We start from the raw sequence: 27,122 nt of genomic DNA, 5'->3' as shown, positions 1-27,122 counted from the left end.
CACTCACCGAATACAAGAGGGGGAATATCCGCTTCCTCTCTTAAAAGTTGGGCAAACGGCTCTATGTAAAGATTAAATAAGAGCGGAGAGAGCGGGCAGCCTTGTCTGGTGCCTCTCGTGATTTTTATTGGGTCTGTTAAGGTGCCATTGACTAACAGTCTAGCCGTAGGGGCCCTGTATAATTTCTCGATAACCCGACAGAAGACCTACCCCAACCCAAACCTTCTCATCACCTCCACCAGATAGGGCCAATTGACCCTATCGAAGGCTTTGGTGGCGTCTAAGGTCAAGATAGCCAGTGGAAGACAAAATGTGGTTGCGATGCCCCTACCAAGTCTCGAGTGTGGTCAGCCAGCTGGCGTCCCCTTATAAAACCCCGTTGATCTTGGTGGATTATCGAACCGATTACCTCCCCCAATCTTGATGCCAAAATAGATGTAAAATTTTTGTAGTCATTGTTTAGAAGGGAAATCGGCCTGTAAGATCCACAATCCAAAGGATTTTTATCTGGCTTTGGAATTAGAATGATTGTGGCATCGTTCCAAGAGTCAGGAGGATTCTCCCCTCTCAAAAGAATGCCATTAAGGAGGGTCGTCAATGCTGAAGTTATGACAGGGCATATCCCTTGATATAATTCTCCGGGTAACCCGTCCGGACCCGCCGCTTTCCCCTTCTTCAGATGACCAATCGCTATTCCCACCTCCTCCTCTGAAATCTCCCTCTCTAAATAGACCCTATGTGATGTTTGCAAAGATGGTAAAGCAATGTTATTTAGCCACCTATCCCTAGCCTCCGGGTCGTCCCTGACCTCTTCCTTATATATTTTTTGAAAAAATTCTTGAAAAGCGGTCCCTATTTCCCAATCCAAGGTCCTAATGATGGTCTCTCCTTCTCGTTTGACTTCTTTAATATACTTTCTCGCCTGTTCTGCTTTAACTTTCCATGCTAGGACTTTTCCAGCCGCTTCCCCAAATTCGAAATGGGAAATTGTGCTCTCCTCCCATCTTTTGGTTAACCTTTCTTGTAGTATGGTTTCACGCTGATCTCTTAGGTTAGCCTGTTTTTCTGCCACCCCCGGGAATGCCATATTGGAACCCAACTGCTGGTCGATTTTAGCCAACTCCTGATCAATGTTTTGTATTTTCTCCCCATAAGCTTTCCTTGTGTGGGTAGCTCCGTTGGTTATGCAGCCCCTTATATATGCCTTCATGGCATCCCATACTATGTTGATGTCTGCAGAGTCCAAGTTTAATTCTAGGAAACAATTTACCTCTGAAAGCAAAAAATGAATATCCTCCTCTTCTAATAAGATCGTACGGTCAAAAGACCAGGAGGGTTCTTTCTTGTGGGTGGCCCCTTCGAGATCAAATGTAATGGCCATATGATCTGACATATGTGAGGGAAGGTACGCCAGCCCTTTTAGGGAATCTTTTAAAATATAGCTAAAAAGGGCGTAATCAATTCTTGATTTATGTTTGTACTTAAAATTTTGAAAAGAAACCCCCAACTTGTTACCTGACCTTTCCCTCCATACATCAGCTAAACCAAGATTTTCCATTATGTCCAGCAAAGCCGACCTTGATTTAGATGGTATAAGTGCTCTTGACTTGGAAGACTTATTTAACAAAGGATTAAGCAAAATGTTAAAGTCACCAACCCAAATAACTGGATCCTGAGAAAGTATAAGATGGTTCTGGATTACTTTCAAATGGGAGGGGTTGTCTTGGTTCGGCCCGTAGTATCCCACCAACATTAAAAGTGTACCCTCCAGTACAATTCTCGAGATTAGCCATCTCCCGCTGTGGTCTTCCTTGCACTCCAAATTTTGAACTTTTACTGTTTTTTAAAAATTATTACTATCCCTCTTATATTGGCGGTTTGGTCCGTACATAGAAACGTATCTACCCAACGTTGTTTCTTTAAGATCTCACAGACCTCTGCTTTGAGTAAATGCGTCTCCTGAATGACGATGGCCTGCGCAGGAGAGTCTCTCAAATATTGTAGAATTTTGTGCCTATGACTCTTTACACGCAGGCCATTGACATTCCAGGATAAAAACCTAATAGAGGTCATCTATTTAAGCTTTTTTTTTTTAAGCCGTCTCCCTACACTATTTTCCACCGCCATGGAGACAGTTTTACCACAAACTAGGATACACCCCTTCTCTACTGATAGAAAGATTATAGGACAGACTAAGTTTCTAACCTTTAGGAGGTAAACAACCTTTACCACGCAACTTTTACAACGACCTACCATTACCACGCATTTTTTACAACGCAGGATCCATTACAACGCATACCATTACAACGCATGTATTTACAACGCAGGTACCTTTACAACGCATACCATTACAACGTAAGTATTGGTAAGTATATCATTTTATTAAAAATATTATAAATTTGAGTTTTTGGGTAAAGGGGTATTTTTAGGGTTCAGGGTCAATTTTGGGTTTTTGGGTAAAGGGGTATTTTTAGGGTTCAGGGTCAGTTTTGGGTTTTTGGGTAAAGGGGTATTTTTAGTGTTCAGGGTCAGTTTTGGGTTTTTGGGTAAAGGGGTATTTTTAGGGTTCAGGGTCAGTTTTGGGTTTTTGAGTAAAGGGGTATTTTTAGGGTTTAGGGTCAGTTTTGGGTTTTTGAGTAAAGGGGTATTTTTAGGGTTCAGGGTCAGTTTTCAGTTTTTGGGTAAAGGGGTATTTTTAGGGTTTAGGGTCAGTTTTCAGTTTTTGGGTAAAGGGGTATTTTTAGGGTTTAGGGTCAGTTTTCAGTTTTTGGGTAAAGGGGTATTTTTAGGGTTCAGGGTCAGTTTTCAGTTTTTGGGTAAAAGGGTATTTTTAGGGTTCAGGGTCAGTTTTCAGTTTTTGGATAAAGGGGTATTTTTAGAGTTCAGGGTCAGTTTTGTGTTTTTGGGTAAAGGGGTATTTTTAGGGTTCAGGGTCAGTTTTGGGTTTTTGGGTAAAGGGGTATTTTTAGGGTTTAGGGTCAGTTTTGAGTTTTTGGGTAAAGGGATATTTTTAAGGTTTAGGGTCAGTTTTGGGTTTTTGGGTAAAGGGGTATATTTAGGGTTCAGGGGCAGTTTTGGGTTTTTGGGTAAAAGGGTACAGGGTAAAAATTAAATATAATTAAATTTAAATTACATTAAATTAAATTGATTAAATTAAATTAAATTAAATTAATTAAATTAAATTAAATTAAATTAAATTAAATTAAATTAAATTAAATTAAATTAATTAAATTAAACTAAATTAAATTAAATTAAATTAATTAAATTAAACTAAATTACATTATATTAATTTTAATTAAATTACATTTAAAAAAATATTATATACTTACCAATACTTACGTTGTAATTGTATGCGTTGTAAAGGTATCTGCGTTGTAAATACATGCGTGGTAATGGTACTTCGTTGTAATGGATCCTGCGTTGTAAAAATTGCGTGGTAATGGTAGGCGTGGTAAAAGTATGCGTTGTAACGTCATACATCCCCTTTAGGAGGTCTGACTCCTGAGGAATTGTATTGCTTTTCCCCCTACCCCCTGTGCCCCCCTACTACCTCCCCTCCCCTGGAAAACCCCTCCTTCCTAACTCTTGCCAGATGTATGGCAAGGTTTACGTCTCCCCCCCATCCTGCTTCCTCTACCCTACTTCACCCTGTTTTCCTTAAGATTATAAGTATTAACTAATGATAACTTGTGGAAAATAATTTCTGCCGGTCCGATCTCTTCTCCCTTGGACCCCCTCCTACAAAAAAAAAAAAACTACTGAAAGAAACAAAAATAGAGATTTAGCAAAGAGGTACCCCCACAAAATCAAGAACATTAAGCTGATAGCATATAGACTGTGGAATATATAGCTTCCTTTGTGGGTTATAGCCTCTATTTAATGCTAAAGCTAACTTTCCACTAGACATCTAATTGACCTAAGTCTAAACAACCGTAGTTTTATATATTGCATTATTTTTTTATTTTTTTTCCTTTCTCTTCTTCCCTTTTTATATATATATATACATATATATATATATATTTTATTGTTTTTATTGTTTTTGTTGTTTGTTTCCTTTGTATTTGTATTTCTTTACATTTTTTTAAAGTGATGCTTTAAATTTTTTAAAGTGATGCTTAGACCTCTTACCCCCCTTATCCAACCCGGTGCTATTCCCTATATTTATACAAAATAAAAAAAAATTAAAAAAAAAAGGAGAAAGATCTAGCTGGCCCGATCACTTAACTCCCCCCCTTGAACTCTCTCCCATTTGCCCTAAAAATTCATCCACTTCGAAGGGGGATCGAAAGTTGTACATCTTATTGTTGTACATTACCCGCAAGAAAGCGGGGAATCGCATCTGGACCGTGGCTCCTGCTGCCCTGAGCTTTTCCACCCTCAGCCCCAGCTCCCATCGCCGATCTAGTGTCACTTTAGAGAGGTCTGACTTGATTTCACACAAAAAGTCGGGGCCCTTGAGTGTCTTTGATTTTAAAGCAAGATTCAGGATTTTCGCTTTCAAAGTGTATGTTTGAAAGTTTACCGTAATCTTACGTGGTTTAGTTCTCCCAGGGTTGAGGCGGAAGGGGTCACGGTGGATTCGCTGAATGTCTCTGTCCAATACCTCGACTGTTTCATCCAAGTTTAGAGAGTCCCTTAAAAGCGAGACCACAAACGCTTTTAAGTCCCCACCCTCTTTTCCTTCGGGAACTTTCAATATCCGCAGAATGTTCCTCCGCAAACAAATTTCAAGCGACTCAACCCTCTCCTTCATAGCTTCTCCTTCCCTCCGTAATGTTTGAATCTTACACTCAGCTACCTGCAAATTCGCTTTTATGACCCCCACCTCTCCCTCCAAACTCTCTGTTCTCTGAAACAGTCCGTCTACTTTCCTTTCCAGTATTTCGCAGGCCGCTCTTATTTCATTTTGATTTGCCTTAGATATTGCGAAATCACTCCTAATCTCCTCCCTCATGGCTGACATGGGGCTCAAAATAGTTTCAATGGAATTATTTGACTCCCTCTTCCCTCCCCCCCTCAATTCTCCATGCAAGTATCCGGCGTAAAGTTTACTGCCCCCTTGTTCTGAGCACGAGCTTGGGTTACATCAATGCCACCGGTAGGGTCAACAGTAGAGATAATGGTAGAGGTAGAGGTAAAATTAGGGGTAGGGATGGAGGTGAGAAGGGCAGGGAGAGGGGGGAGAGAAAGGGGGGTGCTAAACTCCCTAAAGAAAGAGTCTGTGGAGGCGAGGGCAATACTGGGGAAAGAGGCTTACTTATGGGTATTCCCTTGTTTGGACCTCCACTTAATTCCAGCAGATTGGTTTCAGCCATACTTGCCCTTTTATTGGGTTACCAGGTCTTTCGAGGTTAATAGCCAGGACCTTGGGGAGCACTTTGAAGAAAGAGCGAAGGGAAGGGGTAACCCGCACCGCGCTGTTCAATTTACTCTTGTCCTTGCCCTTTCTTCCCTTTCCAGACTCCTTACTCACACATCCCCCCTTGTCCTTCTCGCTGGAATTATCTGAACCCCAACCTCCTTCAGCCTTATCTTTCACTGAGCTAGGTATCTTGAGAGGATTCTCCGCCTCTGAATTTCTCAGGTTAGTTTTTGCACCAGTTTTTGAACCTCGTGCACTTTTCCCTCTTCCCTGTCTTTTCCCCTTGTTTTTTACAGGAGTCTCCCCGAGTGCTTTCCGCTGCTTGTTGTTCTTAGTACCTGCCCCCACCTCCTCAGACTTTACCCCACCCACACTCTCTTCCCCTGAGTCACACAACCCTTGAGCAGGAACTATGGGGCCACCTGCGTTGCCTTGGGCATCCACTGCGGCAGTCTCCCCCCCTCCCCGCACCCCTCACCAAACCTCTCTGCAGGAGCCCGCGAGCCGCCACCCTTCGACCTCTCCTCAGCTCCACGGCTGCTTGTTTCCACTTCGGAAGGCAGGCGGGGGGGTGGAGTCTTTCCGCTGGAGCCAAGCACATCGGCTCCCTCCTCGAAGTTTGCTGAGGGAAAAATCGCCACAAGACTCGGGCAGAGCAGAGCCAACAGTCAGCCAAAATTCCAAGCCCTGGTACCGGACCGCCAAACACCAGACGCTGAATCCTCCTTCGTTGCGGTAACTTTCTGTCACATTGCCGCGTGTGGAATACCGGGCCACTGAGAACGCTGAGGGCGCATTGATTTTAATTCCGTAGTATCCGAAACTCCGGGGGTCCAAGAATCAAGATCGGTAGCACGCTGCCGTGTTTTAGCCGAGTTCAGGTTGAATCACACCGACACACCCCATCCGCAAAGGCAGTAGAGCAGGAGCTCTGGGAGAGACGTGCGTACCATGCTAGCCTGCGGCCGCCATGTTTTCCCCTTCCCTCCACTAATAAAGTGACTGAACGCAGGCAGTCTTGCACGATGATGCAAGGTGCCTGCATTAGAGCCAGGATTGTTTTTTGTGCAGGAAAAGACATATTCCTGCACAAAAACAATCTCCAGATGCATTCAGCTTTTCTACTTGTGCTGCAGAATGCAGCACAAGGAGAACGAGGAAATAAGGAGGAGAAATAAACATATTTCTCCTTGTTACCTCTCACCTTTACTCACAGTAAATCTGGAAACACACCAAAAACCTTGGGTGGATGTGTGGAAACACCCATGTCCACCCATGAAATGCCATCCCCACATGGAGTAATGGCAAGCAGTGACTTGTGTTGCCTTACTTTAATCTGGATTTGAAATGCCATGCAGAGCCACACAAGGTGGCTCTGCATGCCATAGTAATTCTAACTTAAGGGCTTGAATTGCCTTGAGTGAAACAAGACTAATGCAGTACCTTGATAAATCTGGGCCTCGGTCTTGTGTTGTTCACACATTAATACAAATTCACTGTTTTATCTGCTTTCTCCAATTCTTCCTTCTTGTGTTGGATTTCCAATGTTTTTTTAAAACAAGGGAATTTGGAAAAAACAACTAAATTTTTTTAAATTGAAGCTAATATAGCCTTACTCGCTTATGACCTATAATCTAATGAAATAACAAATGTATCCCTCAGATATATTAATTCCTACCCTTAGAGCTTAACATATGGGTTTTTGGATTTTAAGTCGCAATATAAATTTGAGTTGGTGCTGGATTCAATACAACCGCCATTAGCTAAGAAGTTGTTTTTGCAATTTAGGTATGGGACGCTTCCCCTTCACGCCATAACCAATAAATGATTACAAAAAGGGGGTGGTGATGGACAGAGTATCTGAGTTAATCAGAACACTCCTACCCAGTCAACAGATCAGGGCTTGATCCATCACCGTTTTTTAGCTCACTGCACCATCCCAGCTCGGAACCTGGCTATATGCAAATTAGTCTGTCCCTGGCCCAGTGCATCATGGGAACAGGGCAGACCAAACTACCAAGCCAATTCTTCACTGGAAAGGAAACAAGCTTCCGGGGACCGGTTTCTGGCATTACAGCCGTCTTCGGCCCGGCTTGCTTGAATCCTGATGGTGCAATGAGCAAGGGACTCATGTCTGAGCATACCCTTCCACACTCATGGTGGCCAAAATAATTACAAAAAGGGGGTGGTGATGGACAGAGTATCTGAGTTAACCAGAACACTCCTACCCAGTCAACAGATCAGGGCTTGATCCATCACCGTTTTTTAGCTCACTGCACCATCCCAGCTCAGAACCTGGCTATATGCAAATTAGTCTGTCCCTGGCCCAGTGCATCATGGGAACAGGGCAGACCAAACTACCAAGCCAATTCTTCACTGGAAAGGAAACAAGCTTCCGGGGACCGGTTTCTGGCATTACAGCCGTCTTCGGCCCGGCTTGCTTGAATCCTGATGGTGCAATGAGCAAGGGACTCATGTCTGAGCATACCCTTCCACATTCATGGTGGCCAAAATAATTACAAAAAGGGGGTGGTGATGGACAGAGTATCTGAGTTAATCAGAACACTCCTACCCAGTCAACAGATCAGGGCTTGATCTATCACCGTTTTTTAGCTCACTGCACCATCCCAGCTCAGAACCTGGCTATATGCAAATTAGTCTGTCCCTGGCTCAGTGCATCATGGGAACAGGGCAGACCAAACTACCAAGCCAATTCTTCACTGGAAAGGAAACAAGCTTCCGGGGACCGGTTTCTGGCACTACAGCCGTCTTCGGCCCGGCTTGCTTGAATCCTGATGGTGCAATGAGCAAGGGACCAATAAATGGGCGGGTGTAACCCACCGCCTATGTCCTGGATGCCTAGTGGAGGAAGAAACAGCGACTCATGTTACGCTCTTCTGCTCGGCATACAAACAGGCTAGGTCCAAATGGGTTAAACAACTTTGTAGAAACCTGGGTATTAGGAACTATCGTGAATTCTTTAGGATCCTAAAATCTGATACTAACCTGGTGTTTGTTGTTGCAATTTCAAAATGTCCTTTTGCTATGTGGTCTAAACGAAGGCACCTACTAAAAATATGACCTGATTTAGAGCAACATCTAGCTCTTTCCTGTTACCTGCCCTGATGATTGAGTATGTAAAAACCAAGACTGTAAGTCAGGTTATGGGAGTTAATTCTATGTGAGAGATAAAGATACCTCCCAGCTGACTGGCACCTTGATCCTGGGCTTTATAAAAATAACAGATGTGATTAACTACTTTTTATATATTTTAGCTCAAATTATATTCTTAATGTATGTTTTAATTCTTTATATTTCCCATAATGACGACTTTTTTATTCCCCATCTTTTATAGTGGCTTTCTTATGTCTACAGGTCTATATTCCAGTGTTCATGAGGATCTTGTACTTTTTTTGAGATTTTATTGTGCTGTAAATTTTATTGTGCTTTAATGGCTGTAATAGCCGAAATAAAGTTTTTGATGATGATGATGATTAATTCCTAATTGGCACCTCTGTTGTGTGCTTTAACGTGCTTGGTGACAGGAGGAGGGCATACAGGAATCAGCTGAGTTATATAACACTCAAATAGATGATTAAAGCATGTACGTTACAAGACTCCCTAACTGCATAACCTTCACATCACTGTCAAGCCAGCTCTCTCCATATTTCTGCAGCATCTCTATGATGAATTCCATTTCAGAACTGTCAGTACCACATGCTTTTATTGGAGTGCATAGTGCAGGTGTCTAAAGTGGACTGCAATAGTTGAGTCACAAATATGATTTCAGTGCAGTAATATTAGACCGCCAGACTCTCTTGTTGCACACAGAAACAACACATAGTTTTTTCTTTTCACCCAGCAACTTCAAAAACAAGTCCATAACAGTCTCACTTACTGGGAACCCGGACACTGCTAGCCCGCTAAGTTGGACATTTGTAAGGCTCCAAAAGGGAGCTGTGATACACAGAGCAACATGGGTAACTGTGGACGCTCTGTTTTAATGGTTATATGGTGCTGGCAGCCAGTCCACTCAAAGGATTTGGGGAAATATTTTGCTTCTTAGTTAAACAAATTCTTGTCATTTAAGTGTTTTCCTGCTTTTCCTACTCTCTCAGTTTGATCAGGCCAGTAAAGATTACAATTGGGTAGTGAGCAGGTACGTAATATCCTAAGACGAATATGGTGGTTGTTAGAGTTGAAGTGTGCTTGTGATGGCTACTATCTGCATATCATTTGCGGTTTGTCCACTTTGACTGTTCTACAAGGAATACCAAAGAAGACACCTGAGGAATGGAGATGTGAGGATGTGTGTTAAATAATTTAGAGCTGCAAAGGTTGGCAAAGGTGCTTCACATTAGTGTCTTTGTCCAGTGAAGCTTAAACCTGTACACCCAAGCATCTCTGTATGTACTTTGTTTCCTGTCTTTCACAGCACCGGTGAGCCCTGTTTATTACTTTGTTTTGCCTTCTTCGTGCTTTGCATGTCCTCTAGTCACTCCCTTTTTTAAATCATGAAATCAAAAGGGTGGGCTTATAAAAAACCAAATCTGGATACTGGAACCTCACCATAGAATAATGTGTCTCTATTTGAGTATGGACCTTACTTACAGTGTAATGAGTGGGACACCTGTCAGTAAGTAGTAGATGTTCCTTCCACTGTATTTAGAGTGCCATTTTATTGAATACACTCTTAATATGACAGACAGGCTGCAGCCACTTTTTGGAAAATGTCTCACACCCAACTCTAAATAAGGTCATATGGTTAAATTTATAGGGAATATCGTGAGATATCTAACACAAACAGTAAATTCCACGTTTTCAAATTCCAGTTATTAAGTTCGACAGGTTTGCCATCAGTCTAACCACAGACTTTATGGTAAAGTCTATTTTCCTGTTTCAGCTCCATGTAGGCACCTTCCATAGGTTCTGGTCAGCTCTAGTGTCAGGACACCTGTAGGTGTAATGCTGCACTCAATATCTACAAATCAAATTATCATCAAGAAAAACAGAAAAAAATGTAAACACATTTTACATCAACTACGTTTTCATTCTTCCATCTTTAATTAGACCAATGCCAAACAGCAAAACGTAGAGGGCTTATGGAACAAAATCTTTAGCAGATGATCTGGTTGCAGTTATTAATGCTTCTCATTGTACATCGTAAAGCATTTTGTTCCATTCTGAACAGTGCCAGTTTGTTTGATGTTTGGCTAATATCTACCTATGATTTATGGGCACTGTTAGAAATGGGGGTCTCTAGTTGGCCTGGTTTGCACCTTTGCCCAAGTAGGGACCCTTCTTCCTAGTGAAAGTAAGGGGGATACACTTCTAAAAAAAACACCTGCTCACTCCGTTGGTAGCTTGGCAAGAGCATACAGGCTTATTTCAGAGGCAGTGTGTAAAGCATTTGTGCATGCATATGAAACAATACAAATGGACACTACACCAGTTTAAAAAAAATAAGCAAGACTTTATCTAAACCAACAAGACCAAATCTGACAAAAATCCAGACCTCTTCAAGTGGGTATTGAGTCGGTTTACATGCAAAATCCGCAAAGAGTTCCTTGAAGACTGCAAGTCCACAAAGTAGGTGACTTTGCTCTTGTGCTCCACCACCTCAAAGGCCCAGTCTACTTGTCCTGTAGCACACAGGGCTCCACTGGGGCCATCACCCACACTTTCTGGCCAGGTTGAAACTTGATCAGATTGGCATTCTGATCGTACCACCATTTCATTTCTTCCTGGCTGGCTTCCAGATTTGCCGTGGAGAGGTGTCTGAAGCACTTAGTCTGGTTCCTGAAGGCCAGCATGTTACTGTATACATCCTGAGGAGGTTTACTGGGAGCTTTCTTCCAGCCTTCTTTGATCAGACTCAGAGGTTCCCTTACAAGATGTCCATACAGGAGTTCACAGGCACTGAACCCTAATGACTTCTGCGGGACTTCCCTGTAAGCAAACAACAGGCATGGCAAGAGGAATACCACTAACACCACATGGGCTCACCAAGCCCCATAATCATGCCCTTCAGGGTCCTGTTGAATTTCTGAACTAGCCCATTTCCTTGGGGGTGGTAAGGAGTGGTAAACGTATAGATAACACCACACTTCTGACACAGAGATTCCATATACTTGGATATAAACTTGGTCCATCAGTCAGACACCACCTCTCTGGGGAATCCCACACAGGAGAAGATCCCCATCAACGTCTGACCCACCACGGGGGCCGTCACAGTCAGGAGAAAGATGGCCTTGGGATACCGGGTGGCATAGTCCATCAAGACCAGGATGAACCTGTTGCCAATGGCATGTTAATTCCATATAGGTACTATAATATAGGCCATGGTAAACTTGTTACCCTTCACCTATATTCTCTCCCTACATTACACTTGTCACGGTTTACAGGGACTGACCTTTTACCTAGAGATTACACTGCTTTCAAAACGCGGGTTTTCCATAGTTCGAAATTTCATACATTATGTATGAGGGTTCTTGGAAGCAGAGCAGGACTGCCATCTCTTGTATAAAATCTATGTACAAAGTTAATGCCCGACATTATCCTTAGGCCGACACAGTAATACAGCAAGGTAGGACACCTGGGGAAACCTATGGGTATATAAATATATATATATATATATATAAATATATTGAGGCTCCAGCTTGATCCGAAGTACTAGGAATCACTCGAACTGCATCGAAGCTCCAAGCAACAGCCTTTATTCAAAAGGTATGGAAAACATGCTTCGGCAGAATCCTTTTAGCAGTCACACGCCTGCCTAACGCGTTTCGATAATTCTCCTCAGAGGTTTATGGCGGATGAGATGCACTGCCGCACTTACCGTTTCTCTCCTCTAATAGCGCACACTTGTTTTGGTTGCTTTTATAAGACTGCGCTGCGGATTATGGGAATCGTAGTGCCGGTTTAAGGTGCAATGTTCTGCCGGCTTCTTTTCAAGACCCACAATGGGCCCCCGCCTCAGATGTTTTCCTAAATCCTGTACGATGTAGCTCCGAAAATGGGCTGGCAAGATGACAGTCCACATGGCTCCCAAGTTACCAAGATGGTGCATTCCTGACGGCACGGCCGCCGTTTTAACATTGAGGCTCCAGCTTGATCCGAAGTACTAGGAATCACTCGAACTGCATCGAAGGCTCCAAGCAACAGCCTTTATTCAAAAGGTATGGAAAACATGCTTCGGCAGAATCCTTTTAGCAGTCACACGCCTGCCTGACGCGTTTCGATAATTCTCCTCAGAGGCTTATGGCGGATGAGATGCACTGCCGCACTTCCCGTTTCTCTCCTCTAATAGCGCACACTTGTTTTGGTTGCTTTTATAAGACTGCGCTGCGGATTATGGGAATTGTAATGCCGGTTTAAGGTGCAATGTTCTGCCGGCTTCTTTTCAAGACCCACAATGGGCCCCCGCCTCAGATGTTTTCCTAAATCCTGTACGATGTAGCTCTGAATATGGGCTGGCAAGATGACAGTCCACACGGCTCCCAAGTTACCAGGATGGTGCATTCCTGACGGCACGGCCGCCGTTTTAACATTGAGGCTCCAGCTTGATCCGAAGTACTAGGAATCACTCGAACTGCATCGAAGGCTCCAAGCAACAGCCTTTATTCAAAAGGTATGGAAAATAAATATATATCTATCTATCTATCTATCTATCTATCTATCTATATCTATATATATCTATATGCAGGGCAGCCAAATCAAGGCGCAATAAAGAAGACGGCAAAAAGATGGAATCGTCGCTAAATTCACAAGTAAGTGAGAACATGACCATTGTGAATTTGACCAATAAGCGATTAAGTCCTAAAGAACAGAAAATTCTATCACTGGGGTTATCATTTTGTCCACCATGCACGTTTGATTACGCCAAAACCAGAATGGACATTTTTAAATTTACAAGAAAACTAAAACTTAGAAAGCTATTTTTGGTTAATAAACAAAAAGCGCGTAAACGTGGTGGGGGGTACTAACTTGTCGGTAAGAGAATATGAGTTGCAATGTGACTTACAAGATCTTTTAAATGAAGGGGATGTGGATAATATTCAAGAAACAGTGAGCACAACTATAACTAACAATCCAGGTAATACCTCATTTAAACCCAAATCGACTTTTAACCCAGTGATGGCGCATGATAATATCGATGTGTTTAGTGACATGATAACAACAGAGATCAAGAAGTTAAATAAAAAAACTTTGATGGCGAATAAAAGAACAACAAAGTATAACAATTCTTTCGGTAGCCTAATGAAAAAACTCCAGGATGATGAAAAAATTGTAATTAGGCAATCAGACAAAGGGGGCAATGTCGTCCTCTGGCCTCTGAACCTTTATCTGGAGGAAGCACTCAAACAACTGGGCGATAGATTGTGCTAAAACAGATGTGATCGACAGGCATTCAAACAAGCATAGGATAAGTTGAATACAAAACTTTACTCATGGAGAGGACAAGGACTTCTGAGTGGGGATGAATTGAAATTTCTAAAAACTAACCATCCGATAACCCCAGTGTTCTATCTGGTTCCAAAGATCCATAAGGACAGTATTAGACCACCTGGGAGGCCTATAATTTCGGCTTATGGGGGAACATTTGAAAAGGTGTCCAGATATATTGATCATTTCCTCCAGGAGTTTGTCAATTCCCTGCCATCGTACATCAGAGACACTATGGACTTTTTGCAAAAAATTAAATCAGTAGTGTGGAGTACAGAATATCTTTTGGTCACACTAGATGTTACTGCTCTCTATACAAGTATCAACCATGTTGATGGAGTGAGGGCAGTTAAACATTTTCTTAGCAAAAGACCAGTGTGTATGTTGGAGCATAACATCATGTTGATAGAAATGTTGGAAATGTGTTTAAATAACAACTATTTTCTTTTCCAAAATCAAATGTTTCAGCAATTGCGGGGAGTAGCAATGGGGGCCTGCTTCTCCCCCAGTTACTCATGTTTGCACATGGGGCTGTGGGAGGAGCAGGTCTTGGGCAATGCCTTTAGTGAGATCATAGCTAACAAGGTGGTAACCTGGTACAGAGTCATAGACGATTTGTTTATAATTTGGAAGGGGACAGCGAGTGAAGCAGAACAATTCATTTGTGATATCAACAAGAATGAACTGAATTTAAACTTCACAGGCACTATAAGTGAGAACAAAGTCGATTTTTTAGACGTAGAGGTTTATGTGGAAGAAGGAAGACTGCAGACTAAATTACATCGTAAAGAAACTGCAGGCAATACAATCCTCCATGCCTCTAGCCAGCACCCCAACCACCTAATCCGAAGCATCCCCTACGGGGAAATGCTAAGGATTAGAAGAATCTGTAGCACAGATGCTGCATGTTTTTTAGCACAAAATGAGAGTAAAGCAAGATTCTTACAGAGAGGCTATACAGAAAGTGTGGTGTCAAAAGCAATGATAAGGGCCAACAAAGCAGATATGTTCCCGTCCGCGATAGCAGTTGTGGAGGCAGGAATTACAACGGCTAATAATGCAGGGTGTCAGCCAAGACTTATTTTGGGATACAGTTGCCAACACAGGCACATACAAAATATTGTCAAGAAAAATTGGCACATAATCACAGGGGATCCTGTGATTGGAAAAACTATGGCAGCCTTTCCTGCAATAACATATAGTCGTGCCTGATCCATGAGTGACATGCTGGTTAAGAGCAATCCAGAGATATCGATCCGGGACAACTGGCTAGGAAAAAGCAAGGGTTTCTTAAAATGTGCTGTATGTAAAGCATGTACAATAGGGAAGAACAAAACATCAAATAGTTCTCCATTTAGTGAGAGAGAGATCCCTATTTCCAAGAAGATAACATGTAAGTCAGACTATGTTATCTACGTATTGGAATGCGTTTGTGGGCTGTGCTACGTTGGTAGCACTAAGCTACAAGTCCACAAGCGGATATTGCAACATATGAGGGCAGTAATAAATCAAGATGAAGCATACCCTGTGGCGAGGCACGTTAATTTATGCCACAAGGGAGATGTAAACTGCCTGAAATACTTTGCAATAGATATGGTACAGCCTTTACGAAGAGGGGGTAACAGGGAAGCACGATTAAGAGTATTAGAAACCCGTTACATTCTGGAGCTCGATACCAAGACACCGTATGGCCTAAACGCGACTGAAGATTTATACACTTGTTTACATCTGGAATAACATCACAAGACAGGTGACATAAATCTATAGAGAGATATAGTAGCCCTATAAGAGTGATAGGGGCATAAATGTCGTCAAACATATCATACCATCTAGCGCTGCCAGGTTTTAAACAGTATTAACTCAATCACAATATCAAGGGTAAACCACACTATTTCTTTTCATAGTGCAGGAATTACACAAAAGGTCCAAGCAGTATAGTAGCAGTGATCCGGAAACTCAATGACACTGCCCACTAGGGCAGCATTACACGTTCCTCTCTGAGTACTAAATTCCACAGTGAAACAAGTTCAGTTAAGCAACATGCACTTTATTTTTGCCAACTTTGCACAGAAGTTTTCCTTTGTGTTTAAAAAATTCAATTATAGAATAGTTCAAAGAGAATGTGTATATATTGGTTAAATAATGCAAATTAATATTGATGTATATAAATGTTGAAACTGTAACTGCAATGTTGCAAATACTTGTACATATATATTCTAAATATTTATTATATCTATTGCGAATTTTGCACATCACTGTGGAGTACAAAATAATGAGGGAATGATTAAGACTGTGAAAACGATTGCATATTGAAAAACATCATTTTTTTTAAAAAACATTTCCGATTAGGCTGAAATACTTCTTTTATTTCTATAGGCTTGGAAACATGTGACCTTTTCTGCACTACAAATCACGAGGTGAAATTTGACCATGTCATGTGATCAAGGGCTCCAGGGCCCGAAACGCGTCATGGCGGACAAGAGGGTGCACAGAATAAACTAAGCGTTTAATTCAACCTGAATGGGTCCGTTTCGTTATTCGATTTCCAGTTTTGTTGGGGCGGATGGCGAAGTTCCAATTATATCTATATATATATATATATATATATATATAAATATATCTATATATATATAGATATAGATATATATATATATAGATATATATAGATATAGGTAGATGTGTGTGTGTATCACATCTTGGTAAGATAGCTAGAGAAGACCGAGACTTCCCAGCCAACAAACTGACCAGAGACGCAGAGGTTCCTGCATGCAGACACTCCAGCTTGCAGTAGTCTAACAGCCCTTGTGGGGTGTCCAGATTAAGATCAAGACATTTACAGTCCAGCCAGCAATGAAAACAGCTCAAGTCTAAAATACAGCAACTAAAATTACCCCACAAATGTTACACACAGTAATGGGTAAGATGCCCACAAAAAGTGGACAAATGCCACTCTGGATAGCTCAGAAAATAACAGAGCTAGAAGCAGCCTTGCCAAATACTAGCCCTTATGAAAAACACAGAATGCTGACAATCTGCTTGCCCATGGGGATAACACCACAGATAGAGGACTGTACCTCGTGGGGTATAGTTTTCGCTGCCATATATACCAGAACTCACGGTATCCCGTCATTAGCAGTAATACCAGACATATTAAGACAAATACAAAATGAGTATGGAGCAGAGCCTGCTCTGAACTTGGAGATGATGTTACTAGGTAACTATGCCCAGGTATCAGCCATAATATTAGCAAATATTGAAGGGGAGGCAACATCAGTGGACATCTGCCAACGCCTAAGGGAGTTCAGTCATTTACAACAGGAGCACAAACTACCCAAAATAATTGAAACTGCAAATGCAGAGTTAGGCAGGGACAGTTTGGGTGGAAAAGCGTTAAAACCACAACTGATGGGTAGTCTCGAGAAAGAGACTTTCAAGCAGACGCCTACTTCTTCTAAAAAGAAGTGGGACAATAACAAGAAGCAAAATGTTAAAGAAAACAGATCTCAGTCAAGGGGTAGATCTCCTTCACGGTGCACAGTCAAAATATCGACTCCAAAATATCGACTGGACATAATATCGAGTTTGAAATATCAACTGGACAAAATATCGACTGGACAGAATATAGACATCAAAAATATTGTTTTTAAGGTAAGTAAAGTAATATCGACTGTTAAAAATATAGACACTTAAAATATCGAAGTATATAATATAGGTTCTTAAAATTATCGAATTTTTAATAATATAGAATTTTTTATAGTGTTTTTTAAGTTATTATATGTGTGAAAAGTGTGTATTTATGTTATAAAAAATAATAATTAATGACATTTTTATTTTTTAAACTTTGCGTTATTTAATTCTGTAGCGGGTTGTGGGTTTATAGGGGAATAGGGTGGGAAGTAATTTAATTATAATTAATTAAATATGTAAATTTATTTATTGTTATTAAGTTTTAATTATTTGTTAAATAATTTATATTTGGTAATTAATTACATTTTAATTGGCATTTAATTTAAATTAATTGATTAATTGTTAATTATGTTAATTTTCCTAATTTATTTTCTGTAGTGGGTTGTGGGTTTATAGGGGAATTGGGTGGGAAGTAATTTATTTATAATTAATTAAATATGCAAACATATTTATTGGTATTGTTGTAGAATTAATTGTTAATTAATTTGTTATTGGTAATTAATTAAATTAGAATTGCTAATTAATTTAATTTAATTGATTAATTGCTAATTATGTCAATTTAATAATTTATTTTTGTAGTGGGTTGTGGGTTTATAGGGGAATAGGATGGGAAGTAATTTATTTATAATTAATTAAATAAATCAATTTATTTTATTGTATTTAATTTGAATTTATTGTAAATTAATTTTTAAATGTTAAATTATGAATTGTTAATTTGTAAATAATTTGTATTAATAGTTAAATAATTGTAATAATTAAATTTAATTTGTAATTTTAATTGACTAATTTTTATATTATATTAAATTCGTAATTACTTTTAAATAATTTTTGATAGATATTAATTTATATTTATTGAAATAATATATGAAGTATTTAATTTCCCTACTATTGCACTCTCTGGAGTGGGAATAGTAATTTTTACCCCAACGCTATCCAACGTTTTCCATACTGTTGCACTCTTTGGAGTGGGAATAGTCATTTTACCCCTACGCTATCCAACGCTTTCCCTACTGTTGCACCCACTGGAGTGGGAATAGTAATTTTGACCCCTACGCTATCCAACACTTTCCCTACTGTTGCACCCACTGGAGTGGGAATAGTAATTTTTACCCCTACGCTATCCAACACTTTCCCTACTGTTGCACTCACTGGAGTGGGAATAGTAATTTTTACCCCTACGCTATCCAACGATTTCCCTACTGTTGCACTTACTGGAGTGGGAATAGTAATTTTAATCCCTATGCTATCCAACGCTTTCCTTACTGTTGCACCCACTGGAGAGGGAATAGTAATTTTTTTACCCCTACGCTATCCAACGCTTTCCTCACTGCTGCACGCACTGGAGTGGGAATAGTAATTTTTACCCCTACGCTATCCAATGCTTTCCCTACTGTTGCACCCACTGGAGTGGGAATACTAATATTTACCTCTACGCTATCTAATGCTTACCCAACTGCTGCACTCTTTGAAGTGGGAATAGTAATTTAAACCCTAACACTATCCAATGCTTTCCCTACTGTTGCACTCTTTGGAGTGGGAATAGTAATTTAAACCCCTACGCTATCCAACGATTTCCCTACTGTTGCACTATTTGGAGTGGGAATAGTAATTTTTACCCCTACGCTATCCAACGCATTCCCTACTGTTGCACCCACTGGAGTGGGAATAGTAATTTTTACCCCTACGCTATCCAACACTTTCCCTACTGTTGCACCCACTGGAGTGGGAATAGTAATTTTTACCCCTACGCTATCCAACGATTTCCCTACTGTTGCACTTACTGGAGTGGGAATAGTAATTTTAACCCCTAAGCTATCCAACGCTTTCCCTACTGTTGTACCCACTGGAGTGGGAATAGTAATTTAAATCCCTACGCTATCCAACGCTTTCCCTACTGTTGCACTCTTTGGATTGGGAATAGTAATTTAAACCCATACGCTATCCAACGCTTTCCCTACTGTTGCAGTCTTTTGAGTGGGAATAGTAATTTAAACCCCTACGCTATCCAACGCTTTCCCTACTGTTGCACCCACTGGAGTGGGAATAGTAATTTTTACCCCTACGCTATCCAACGCTTTCCCTACTGGATCACTTATATGCCAGGATATAATGCTTCATGGGCCTGTAATGATTCAGTAGCAAACTTGTCCTGTCACTTAGAGAGTGCCCCAGCTTCTGTGATCACTCCAGTATGCAGACTCATTTAGAATTTGAGTTACTTGATGCTGAACAATCAAGGTTGCTGTGGGATGCTTCGGGGCATTGCAAATCTGGTAACTGTGAGTTCCAGGGTTACTTGCTGTTTGCAAGTATTGTTTCCCCTAACACATACAGTCAGCGAGGCACCACTATGCTTTCATTAAGTATTTCACTAATACGGTTTGATACTTTGAGCAGAATGAAAGCCATGCTTACACAGAAATCCGTGTCCTTTTCCACCGCTCGAGAAACTTTTGATCTCCAAGTAGCAAGGTCTTCAGCAGAAATACAGGTACTTATAGTTACAAACTGCCCATTCCATTTTGTCGAAATGGTAAATCTTCTCTTTAACATGTCTGATATATAGGGGACGCTTATGTTTTAAACAGAACAGTGCAGGAAGAAACTGAGTTTGGGCTGACCTCTTCACTTTCCTTGCGGGACCTTGGTGCTGTAGACGCCACTGCTCGCCGCACCCGCTTCGCGAGTGCCACTTGGCAGCTCCAGGTGGGGGCTGTCATTCAATCCTACCTGTGGACCGAGCACGAGTCGGGGAACCAACAGCTAACAGCAGCTACAGGGGTGGTGCGTGGCAGGGACTCTCTTGACCAGGAGTCCGTGCATTGCCTTGGTCATCTCGGCCGCGCCCCCTCGTAGCCACGCCCCCCGCTTGACCGGGACTTGTAAAACAGCGTATCCCTTGGACTGGGTGGGACGCTTATGTTTTAAACAGAACAGTGCAGGAAGAAACGGAGTTTGGGCTGACCTCTTCACTTTCCTTGCGGGACCTTGGTGCTGTAGACGCCACTGCTCGCCGCACCCGCTTCGCGGGTCCCGCTTCGCAGCTCCAGGAGGGGGCTGTCATTCAATCCTACCTGTGGACCGAGCACAAGTCGGGGAACCAACAGCCAACAGCAGCTACAGGGGTGGTGCGTGGCAGGGACTCTCTTGACCAGGAGTCCCTGCACTGCCTCGGTCATCTCGGCCGTGCCCCCGCGTAGCCACGCCCCCCGCTTGTGACGCTCTCCTACAACAACGGCTAGTAGAACGCTCAGTGGGACGCGAGTGGGACGCCAGACGAAGCCCGGACAAAGGGCGGACAGTCTGAGACAGTCCGAGACTGACCGTGACTGGACTGGGCTAGGATTCTGGTTCTACTGTGGCATCCTCATCGTAAGATTTATTGTTGTCAATACTTTTGTGGATTGTTTGTGCTGCGTTTTATCATCAACTGCTAATCTTTGTTTGCCCTTGAGTTTCAAGAGTAAGTGTGTAACCATCCCACTGTGTGCAATATGTCCAAACAAAAGTCTTCTTCTGTTTCTAACACTATGGATAACTACTTAGTGCTGGTAGTGAGCAAAATTAATAGCACAAGAAGGATATCAATGGGCCTGAGCTCTACACCCATTATCCCCACACAGAGCTCTTCGCCAGAACCTAACCTGGTAAAAGTCCCGATACAGGTTCATTGTAGGAATACCCCAGATATTGTGTTTCCCCCTGATGATAACTTTGACCAAACCATTCCCACAACGGTAAACTTAGACAATGACTCCTTAGAACAATCAAATATGATTGTAGATAATTCCCCCTCCCCTGTCTCCATGCCAGTAACTAGGGCAGTCAGAGAATGTAGAAAGGGCCAGAATAAACGTGGTGGGTTATGCTCCAACAGGAAAAGGACCGCCTCTCCACTAAAAATTATGGCCACAAAAGAGGAAATAGGGGAGTATGGTGGGAAGGTGATATTGGAGGATGATCAAATTAAAAAACTAGTGAGCATGATTGATTTAAAGATCAAATGCATTGTTAAACCGTTGGTAGCCAAAATTGACCAGCTAACTGCAGAAGTAAATAGGCTAGGGGGACTCATAAATAAGTCAGTGAAGGAGGTGGGTAACACACCAATTCCAGTTCCAAATAGAGCTGAACCTATAGTGAATGTCCCAGGGACTGGGACAGAGGGTAGGGTGAAAGTGGTATCAAATCACCAACCGTCCAAGCACCCAGTACCCAACGATGTCCAGACAATAGCCAATCAAGTCCCCCCACTAATATCTACTGGGATGGGCATTGAGAAAGGCCCAGTTCAACTCATTGTAGAGGCCTCCCCCTAGTCTTGGTTCTGGCCAATGTGCCTTCCATTAAGCCGGGTCAAGTGGAATCTACATCTTCCCTGATCAGTAAAGCAAATCACTGGCTATCTAATAATATGATGATATCCCCATGGGGTAAACAGCAGCTAGCTGAGGAAATTACTATGGCAAGAAGGGTAGACTGGATAGGGAATGGTGTGAAAAAATGTAAAGGTGATTATGTAGTTTTGCATTTTTTAAGTCCAGAAGTACTCCCCGATGTTTGGAGAAATGTATTTCCCCCACAACGCAGGAGTACAGACATCATCCCGTTAACCTTGGATTTTTTCTATCATAAAGGTAAAATAGGGAATCCGAGCATATTAAAGACAAAGTGGAACCCGGTGTTAAACAAGTGGGGCAGGGGTCCCCAACCTAGTGATTGGGGAATTAGTCTTGAAAACAGATTTGGGGCACTGTCAGACTTAAACGAATGTGATTGACTTGAGTTGGCAGATAGCATAGTGTTTAATGAATCAGTTGAGCCAAAAAGTATAGACATTCCTACAGAGAAGGGGATTGGTCTTTCAAATGTTATCTCCTTAATTTCAGGAAATGGGTAGCTGATGTAACTATTCTAAGTAATAGAAATGAGAATAAATACTCCGAGCCACAGTCTGTTTCCCCCATGTTAGTACGATGTCTTGCTTCTGGTCCAGTTGCATCTTTACCCGAACTTCCAGGTCACCATCATACTAATTTAGCATCAGAAATAGGGTTGGAGGATGAAACCCAAGGTATATCTATATCTCAGTCTCCGCTAGGCTTAGTAGTAGACGAAGTAGTTGAGATAGGGTTGTCTTTTCTTTCCTGGAACATTGCTGGAATTACTAATAAGCTGTCATCACCAGAATGGTGTAAATTTATAGACCAATTTGATATTCTACTGTTCCAGGAAACATGGTCAGTGATCCCAAAACATCATCATGGGTACCTTAATTTCCAAATTCCAGCTATAAAAAATCCTAAGGGTCGTCCCTCAGGGGGCCTGATGATTTGGGTCCGCCAAACATTATGCTGTAGAATCCAGCAAAGGAGTTCTCCACTAGATGACATTTTGTCAGTTAATCTTACTTGGGCTAATGGACAGGGGGTGGCCATATTTAACATCTACGTCAGGGGAGTAGCGGGTGGTCAAATATCAGAAGTAATCACCGCTCTCGACCATGAGCTCGAAGCTCTCCCAACACAGCTGTCTTTCATTGTTGGGGGTGATGTTAACACCACATTCAAACCGCTTGGCTATGAAGACCAAACCCTAACAGAAGAGGAGGACAGCAAGTGGGGTGTTCCCCAACTAGAACTACCCGTAGTTAGAAGGTGGACAGAGGTGGCCATCCAACTGAAGGCCTTATGTCTAGCAAGAGGACTCAGAGCAGCTAATGGACGTACCCCTTCTGATCGACAGGGGAACAAAACATGTAATAATGGTAGGTTCTCCAGTCGAATAGATTATTTCCTAGTGGATATTAGGGAATGGCATAGGCTGATTGACATGGCCGTTAAAAACCGAATGGAGAGTGACCACAACCCTCTGTGTATGGTTTTCAAAGCAAATATGGGGTTAAGAGAATCAAATCAGGGGGGTGACAAAATCAATTTAGATATTGTAGCCTCGAACAACCAGCGCCATATAAAATGGGGTAGATTAATTAAGAACACAGAGAGGTTGGAGGAGCTTAAAAAAGTGGTGGTCGAAGAAGTGGGTAAGATAAATTCATATGTTACAAATCAAAACTTCCATGAAATCATGCTTGATGCACATATGAATTTTTTTACCAAGCTCCAGGAGTTTTTAAAGAAGCCGATGAAACCAGCAAACATTTACAAAAAATTGCCCAAAATAGGATGGTATGATAAGTCCTGTAGAATCACCCGTCAGAATCTCAGCACCGAACTCAGAAATAAGAACATTTTAGGTGTGAGAAATGCGAGGGATATATATAGGAAGGTACAAAAAGAAGCCAGGAAAAAGTGGGACGAGGGCCACTGGCGTGATCTTAAATCCGCCTGTGATACAAAGAACCAAAGCCAATTCTGGGCCCTGGTTAAGTGGGATAGAGGTGGTGTGGCTCAACCCCCGCAAAATAATGTAGCTAAAAATCAATGGGTTGACTTCTTTAAACCACAATACGCTTGTGATCTAGCTGAAGGAGAGTGTATCTTACCTCCCACTGTTTTTTATCAATGCCAGATATTCACCTTAAAAGATGTCAGTATAGCGCTAGATTGCGTGATAGGGGGCCGCGCCCCAGGAATGGATGCCATACCTGCTGATGTGTTCTTAAGCGATCGTCCATCTTGGTGTCAGTATTTTGAGTGGCTAGCTAACTCAGTGGCCAGGGGTGCACCAATACCGACCTCATGGAAGGGTGCAGAAATAATTCCAGTCTTTAAAAAGGGAAACAAATCTTTACCAAGTAATTACAGACCTATCAGTCTCATAGACTCTGCGCAAAAGTTAATAGGTCGATTAGTGCAAAACAAACTGCAAACTTGGATTGAAGAAAAAGATATTTTATCCCCTTATCAAGCCGGGTTTCGCCCTTGTACAAGTTCAGTTGACCAGGTCTTTTTTTTCATAGCTCTCTACTGGAGGAACGTGATGCTAACCAATGGGACTCTCTACGCTGTTTTCGTAGATTTAAAATCAGCTTTTGATTTAGTTCCTCGTTCTAAGCTCTGGAGGGTGCTTGCCGAAGCTGGGATGGCCCCAGAACTATTGACGCTACTCGTCCACCTGCATGAAAACAATTAATATAGAATCAGGTGGGGGTTACAGGGTGAGGTGACTGACACATTCCCCGTCGAACGTGGGGTTCGGCAGGGGTGTTTTTTGGCACCGACACTGTTTTCTATTGACATCAATGGCATTGTAGACCATCTAAGCCATTCTCCCACCGATGCTCCTGTTCTAGCAGGGGCTCGCGTGCCTGTTCTCATGTTTGCGGACGACACGTTCATAGTTTCTCGCACACCGAGTGGGCTCCAGAAGGCAGTTAACGCTTTCGGTGAGTTTTGCCCAGCACGCGGCCTTGAGATAAATACATCTAAAACCAAGTTCATGTGCCTGAACCAGCGGAATACTTTCAAGGGCTCAATTAACTTTAACGGTATTCCCTTAGAACAGGTTGAGACCTTCACGTATCTAGGTACAACCCTTCAGTGCAATATGAGCTGGAAAAACCACATCGACATGGCTGTCTTAAAATTCCACCAGTTGGCGGGTGTAGTGGCCTATAAACATAAAGCCTCATTGACCAAGCCTATTACTCCTGCCCTAGAAATTTATAATATGAAGGTGATCAGTGCCTCTTTATACGGTTAGGAACTATGGGGTTTCTCCAACTTGAAACAACTAACATTGGCGGAAAATAGGTTTTTTCGCCACCTGATTGGGGTTCCCCAAAGTACTCCAACCGTAGCACTGGCATATGACCTGGGCAGGAAAAACATAGAGGACTTGGCACGGCTGCGACCCTTATTATACTGGAGACGCATCATGACTACTCCTGAACTTGGGCATTATGCCACTGCCCTAAAGGACATCATTAGGGCAGACCGCTTTCATTCGATCCCTTGGCTAAAGGAAATAAAAGGGTTGCTTATCAAGCTGGAATTAGACCACCTCTGGAATTCTCCCAATGTTGAAAGCTTTCCATCAAAGGCAATATTAAAAAACATGTATTGGGAAATGGTATGGTCGTCCGCTTATAGCATTGGTTCTAACATAAATCTAACAGGTCGCTTTTTGGATATCAAACCTGCACCATTTTGTGAGCCATATTGGGAAATTATCGAAAGACCATTGGATAGAAAATTGTATTTTCAATTTAGAATTGGGACGCTTCCTATAAAGGCGTTTACCCGCAAATGGTCAGCAAATCAGGACGATAAATGTTCCCTTTGTAAAGATATGATAGAGAATATTGCTCATATACTGTTTGTTTGTCCCCTTTATGTTAGCCCACGACGAAAATGGATAAAACCAGCGTGCTTAAATCTAGGTACGTGCAGATGTTTAGAGGCGCTAAGAATGCTGGAATCGGACTGTACACCTTGCTTGGCGACTGCTGTCGCAAAATTTTTAGGTTGGTCATGGACTATACGCACCCGCACTTTAAAACAGCTAGATACTGCTCGATGAATTAACTGACACCGTTTACCATAGATTAGTTTTAACAATACAGGTTTTATTGTATTATTTTAATTACTATGTACAAATTGTTACTTAAACTGTAATAAGACAGCATCATGTTTAATTCGTTTTTTAAATAATGATTTTAATATTGTTGTAGTATTTATTGTGTAGTGTAGGATGTAAAATTGCTTTTATGACTTGCTGTCGAATAAAGCTTCGAAATTTGATTAATTTGACAGGCATTGTCCACCTATTTAATAACATAGGTTATTGACTGTTAATCTCCATATAAACGGCCCTCTGAGTTATACCAAACTTTATACGCTCCGTATTTGGAAGCATTTATGGAGGACTACCACTGATCCTGTTTCTAATAGCAGGTATCCTGATTGTCGTGTTTCTGCTACGCAATGGACATCCCAGTCACCAATGAGATGGAAACTGTACTCCTGGAGCAAAACTACCATGGTCACATGTTACAACTTCTAGGCACACCTTGCCCAAGGTAACTAAGTGCTTCTTGGCAAACTCTGACCGTGTTCGCAGGCAGGTCGCTCCCCACACTGCTGCATGGCTCTGCCTGTCTTTGTCCGCCTTGCTACCACTTCCTGCATTGTTTTTGCCTTTTCTGTGCCCCAACTTGCTTACTTTGCCGAACTTGTATTTTTTGCCATACTTGTCTCTCCTTCCTGTGTACCCAGTTCTCCCGCGGCCCCCCCACCGTCCCTTGCTCGTTTTTCCCACCGCTGCGTCCATGCAGCCCCACCCCCCACTTCCATCCGCTGCCCAGCTCCCACCTCCCAGCTGCTCCTCCCTCCCACATCCCCTCATATGGAGGCAGCGTGCAGTGGACGTGCGCAGCGGGCGTGCTGCTGGTGTGCCGAAGGCACGCCTAAGGCAAGCCCGTCTGTGCCCGTCCACACCTGGACCTGCGCCCAGCACCAGGACCCCTGGACCCTGAAAATGCCACGACACCCGCCTCCGCTACGACTCCAGCATCCTCCACGCACTCACGCCGGACGATCACACACCTGCTGCCTGGCCGCCCCGAAGTGCACCCAAGAACCCTTCTCCTGCCGGAACTGCAGCTTCACCAGCATACTGGCAGCCAACCCATCTACCAAAGCTACCAAAGAACCCAAATTCCTCA

Source organism: Lissotriton helveticus, chromosome 6, assembly GCF_964261635.1.
Source record: "Lissotriton helveticus chromosome 6, aLisHel1.1, whole genome shotgun sequence".
In the NCBI taxonomy this organism is placed as follows: domain Eukaryota; kingdom Metazoa; phylum Chordata; class Amphibia; order Caudata; family Salamandridae; genus Lissotriton; species Lissotriton helveticus.
This window is presented reverse-complemented; position numbering follows the sequence as displayed.